The sequence below is a fragment of the Lactuca sativa genome, chromosome 5, assembly GCF_002870075.4.
Source record: "Lactuca sativa cultivar Salinas chromosome 5, Lsat_Salinas_v11, whole genome shotgun sequence".
Lineage (NCBI taxonomy): Eukaryota > Viridiplantae > Streptophyta > Magnoliopsida > Asterales > Asteraceae > Lactuca > Lactuca sativa.
In genome coordinates, this window is record NC_056627.2 from 51,796,125 (window position 1) to 51,802,185 (window position 6,061).

Here is a 6,061-nt window from a genome sequence, read left to right on the forward strand (position 1 = left end):
TTCTGGTACTTCGGATGACCGCGGATGGTGAAGGTGTGACCGTACACATCCTCTTTGTTTATGACTTATGATTTTGGGAAACTCTGATGTTTGAAAATGCTTTGAAAACTATTATTGTAAACAATTTATGAATTTGGGTTGGTTTTAAAAGTTTAAATTTCTTGTGATTTTAAGGGTGTTACACTTTATCCCCTCCACAACCTCCATCTCTATCTCTAGTTAGGGTTTTCAGCCGCCACACTACCTACATCTGAACTCCGATCATCTCCAATCTGGGCCGAGAAGGGTACACCCTACATCTGGATTCTAAAAAGAAGATATCTCCATCGAAGAAGGGAAATCCTAAGGTTTTCGCCTCTTTGTCTCATTCTTTTGCTGGTACAACTGTTGGAGAAAGCGAAGGGCGAAGTGGTGGCCTAACAATGTGGGTGGTGGTTTCCGAAAGTGGGTCTGACGGTGGTTGATCTTGAAGGGGACGATTTGTGGTTGTCGGACGATTCTTGGCTCTTGGAATGCATGATGATTGTTTTTTTTACATGAGATAAAAGGTATAGGGGGAGAGATAAGAGGGGTGAGTTGGTGAGATTTTTATTTTTTATTTATTTTTAATTAGAATAATAATAAAATAGTTAAAAGAAATTAAAAAAAGAAGAATAATTTAAGGGTATATTCGTCATTTCAGGTAGGATATGGACCAAAACTACCACAAATGTGAACTATAGGGACTAAAATCACACAAGGTATTCAAAATTGGACCACTGATGCACCACCAAACTTTTTTGGGCTAAAGTCACAGAATTTTGACAACCACGGGGACCATTTTTGCGATTTTTTCTTTTTGAAGTAGAGATCTTTCTCGAACAACATTCTCGAAAATCAAAACTTACAATCTTGAAAAATGAAAAGACAATTAAGTTTTGTACCTTTTTCATAGTAGATGTAGGACATAATTCGTGCAGGGTGCTCGGAGCTTCTAGCGTTTGTCGAATTTTTTGCTTACATTTTCCATATGAAAAGGTGTGCAATTAGTAGATTAGGCGCATAACATTTTCTTGATAAGATTTTTATATGCTTCGAAAATCTTGAATAAGTTTGAAATTGTTTTGCAAAGATATGAACTTTTTCAACAAGTTTATTTTCGAAAAAAGATTTAACATAAATTGGTTTCAGAAAATTTGTCTTTGAAAAACTGTCGAAAATACGGTAACAAACATTATTTTATGAAATTATCAAAAAATTTATTATTATTTTTCTTTGTATTTTACAACATCACCTAGTATATGATGTTAATTTAACGGTAAATGTGCAAATGTACTCGAATCCATTATAGAGACCAATTGACTGGTGCAACCAAAAATATATAGGTAAACATGTGAGCTCTTGGCTCGACATACCTAACACATCTAGAGAGTCTATTCATTTGCATAACGTCCTCGTCAAGAGGTCATAACTGATCCACCAGTTATGAATCAACAATTTTTATTTAGGGTAGACAGTCAAAAATATTTTATTAAAGCTCATAAATTTTTGTTAGATGACTGAGAATAATACTAACTTATCTAACTTTAAAAGATGAGTGTTCCAAAAAAATAAAAAATACATATGATGGTGTGCAAATTATGGATCTCCGAGGCCCTTTTAAGGAAAATAGTTTAGTAAATTTTTTAGACGAGGATGTAGTGCGACTTTATCTTATAGATTGGTTGAAGTATGGTTTTATGGAGCATGTGGTTGTCGTTAGGGATATCATATCCCGAGCAAATAGATGAGGTTGACTTGTCGACGATGTCACCTAAATGTCTAAGAAAATGAGATTTTTGCATTGTCATTATGTTTTGAGTTCCATAGTTGTGTTTCAAATATGCGACTTACAAGGTCCGAGTGCGTCAAAGTTATATTTTAGAATAATCTAACATTTTTATGTGAGATTACCAGTCCAAAATCAATGTAAGATATTATATTCATTTTCGTGAGTTAGCTATAACCAGGGAAGAACCCCGCTTTACGGGATTGAATTGGATTTCATTCTATTTCTTTTGAAAGAAAAATGTGATAGATTACAATTCTTTCAAACTCTTTAAGAATAAAATCTATTATCACAATTTTAATCACAACTAAGGCAGTTTTCCTCACCTCAGTCGGTGGTCCTAATGATGAATCAATCATAGTATATTGTTCAACCTATAAAGAGTACAAAACACAAAAAATACTGTCATTTGAAGGTGCCACCTGGAAATAAGTTGTAAATGCTACAACCAACAATCCAAATCTGATCATTTTTCCTTCAAGGGCAATTACAATGGCAGTGCTATCTCATGGTCAAATAATTCATTTTAGTTGCCACCTACAAAAAAAATGAATGTTCATATGAAAAAGTTTAGAACGCATCACACTTGGTCATTTTGTTTAATATCAATGCCATTATAATTTTATGTTAAGTCGAATGTCAAAGAGATTGGATATATATTAAAGCATTATGAATAAATTAAAGATGAAGTAATGTAGTTACATTACTTTTTATCAGCAAACACTGCCACCATTTGCGAAAATCAAATCCATTAACCTCATCTACGAAATTAAGCCAAACCTTTATCTACTCTTTGAAAAAGTGATTATCCTTTGGTTCCCTCATTTAGTCTCATTTGAAATGGTTAGTTCAGTCTAGAAAAAGAAACAGAAAAATATCTTATGTAAAAAAAACACTTTATCCGGTCAGAGATCTATATGCATGAGAAGCTTTCTGCGTGACAATCCTAAATGAACAGTTATGTGAGCACAACATATAATGTAAACTCTATTATAAAAGTATACCATTATAACATGTAATTGGATATTTTAATGCTAACTGTTTATATCAAAGAATACTTGTTAGTTGTGTCGTATCCTCCACCAAAAAACAAATCCATACCTGAAAAGTAGCAAACAAAAACACCACTGGCTTGTTCCAAATGCTAAAGGATATGTCCCTGTAAATGGAAGGTTATTTTAGTAAATTCAACCAAATGAAAAGGCATTTGACTCGAAAGATTAAGGTTTAAAGTTTTTTATTAAAGAGATCACGCAAATGTGAGTTGGGTCAAGTTAGCCAACACTTGTGGAATTGGTCCTCTTAGACTGTTGTTATTTAGCCTCTTGGTATAGTTCAAACTCCAAAAGTTCAATAAACTAAAATCATCATAGGTGATTATTAAAAAAAAGGTAAATAGGTAATTTTACTACTTAAAAATATTGTAAGGTGTTAATATTAGTTAAGTAAGGACGACAATTTTATCCTTGTAGGAGTTGATAAAAGTAAAAAAGAACAACAACTAAACTTGTTTCAAAGGAGACATATATTACCAGTTACAACAGCTGATGAAGAACCTCCAGAAGCAATATGGACAGCTTTCTCAGCAGCTAGAGACTCAATAAATGAGGGAACACTGTGATGTTGTCAAGATCCATGTCTACCATACCCCCAACAGAGCACCCAACCAATATCTTTCAAATAAAAAAAACAATAAATCATATCAGTGGAAATATTGTTAAAACTGTTTGTTGGAATATAAGAGTAAAACGGTCATTAAATTTAACAAAGGGGACAAAAAGTGTTACCAAAGGTGATTTTAGGGGCAAAATGCTCATGTTAAATGAACTTCACACCACAGCGGAATTTTTTTTTACCAGACTGCAACAAATAGCAATGTTCTTTTACTTTTTACTTTCATTTATTCATGTATTGTAGCATCTTTGATTAAAAATTAAAAAAATTTAAAAAAAATACTTGAAATCGCTTTAATGCAATGGTAAGCACATTTGGCGCTTCCAACAATGTCAATTTCTTTTTGGCTTTCTCATAGGATTTACACCTATAAGTTAAAAAGTTAATAAATAAATAAATAAAAAGTTTTAAGGTAAGATTAGATGAGAGATTTTGAACAAACCTGCTGCATTTGTACTTTTTTTCACCATCTAGTACTTCAGTGCATGTAAGCTTCTTCAAGAGTTGCTATATCACCTTCAGTTTCAACAGTGAGATCCATCATCCGCTCATATCGCTATGATTTTCCACCACATTTCATGCACTTTATCTACAATTCAAAAGCCACAGTAGCTTTAGAAATTAGAAGCTTCTTGTGTTTTAGATAAAGATGATTTGAAGTAGTTAATAAAAGACATTGTTACCTTAGATCTTAGATAACCACCAAATGTAAGTCCGATTAGAGTTGTTTCTTCTTCTAAGGAGTTGGAAGATTTTGTTCCAGCTTCCTTAAGACTGGCGGATTGCAAAGTATCAATAGCATACCTGTAATAACATCACTTGATAACTGAGTCAACTAAGTCAACTCACTAAGAGACTATTACAACAATTTAAATGGCATAAATCATAAATGCAAAAGTATAAGTCACTTTACCTTAAAAATTCATGTGCATCTTCTTCTTTCCCATGGCCAAGATTGCTTCACCGGAAGACCTTCAATCGATCATCGTTTTTCAGAATTTCTGATAATCGATCATCGTTTTTCCAGAATTTCTAATAATCGATCTTTGCAAGTCGATGCTGATAGAAGCATGAAAGGGAAAGAGAAGTATAGGTACCGATTCAAAGTAAATCACATACCTCAACGTTGTGGCTGCCTTTGACCCCATCATTCCTTCTTGCTCATCTAAGATTGCTAGGATTTACTTCAATCTCAATGTGAAACCTCTGTATATCCAACCTGAGAAAGCAGCAGACAATTTAGATTTTATTTGGGCTTATCAAGTAAGCGAAGAAACCAACCACATCTTAATTATAATACGAAATTGGTGATGATGTTGAACAGGTAAGCAACAGACAAACCCTAGAAATTTAGAAAAAAGAAATCGAGTCGACATATGCGAAGAATATACCTGAGATTAGGTAAACCGATCGGGAAATCGGAACAGATCAAATTGCTTCATTCTCTCGTTTGTGTCCTTCAGACGACAAATTAGAAGGGTGGAGAGGGTGGTTTGGAGTTGCTTCAGACGGAAGCCGGTGGAGGATCAAATCAAGGTGGGGAAGGTGAGTAGTAGAGGCAGAGAAGAAGAGAGAGGTATATGGGCGGATGCTTATTGAGTCGGTGGACATTGAGTGTAGGTGGACACTAATCTCTTTTCCACTGGCTTCTATAACATGTGTATTTGTAATCACTTCCATATATCAACAAAAAAAATTAAAAAGCGGTTAACAATGATTCAGAGAAAAGTAAAAAACAAAAAAAAAATCCCCACCACCAATGAGAAGCAAGTCCTGTTCAGCTGCCACTTCAAAATTAGTATATATATATATATATATATATATATATATATATATATATATATATAATATAGATAAAATTACAAAAATGGTCCCTGTGGTTTGTCAAAAGTAACAAACTTAGTCCCTATCTATTTTTTTGATGCATTTGGCCATTGTGGTTTGTAAAAGTTGCATTGGAGGTCCTTTTTCATAACACCGTCAATTTGTAGCCATTTGGGATGGGATGTCATGTATTAGATTCTTAATGTAATGTATGGTTTTGGTTAATCAGTTTAGTAGTATTTTGTCTTATGTTAATTATAAAGCATTGTTTTTTTTTTATTATTGATCAGGAATACTGGAATGGAATGGAAAGAGTTGTGTCCATTTATCAAAGATTGGAATGGAATGAGTTGTGTCCATTTATCAAAGATTGGAATGGAATGAGAAAAATACAAGATCAAAACCCTATAAGTAAACAATGGAATGGAATGTGTTTTGGTTATTTATCAAACAATGGAATGGAATGAGTTTTGGACATTATCAAACAATGGAATGGAATGAGTTTGGTCATTATTAAACAATGGAATGGAATGAGAAACACACCATATCAAAACATGATAACTAAGATCATTATAACCAGAAATGTAGCATGACATATGGCTAGTATCAACTTAATTACATCACTAATTTAGGTAGTTGCAAAAAGATGTAATTATCTAGATTAAACATGTTTTAACAAAAGCATCAATACAAGTTTATAATCTTAAACAAAAGGTAGCCAAATAACTTGATTAGTCATGCTTTCATCTGTATCCA

General features: G+C 33.1%; 1 long non-coding RNA gene across 1 annotated transcript; it reads right to left on the bottom strand.

The window, feature by feature from the left end:
• Positions 1-3,970: 3,970 nt before the first annotated feature.
• On the bottom strand, positions 3,971-4,484 carry LOC111884871 (uncharacterized). The gene is made up of 3 exons (XR_008223965.1): positions 4,395-4,484; positions 4,165-4,285; positions 3,971-4,070 (listed from the first exon to the last, which is right to left on the bottom strand). It is a non-coding gene; the product is annotated as an uncharacterized LOC111884871 (long non-coding RNA).
• Between the last annotated feature and the right edge of the window lie 1,577 nt (positions 4,485-6,061).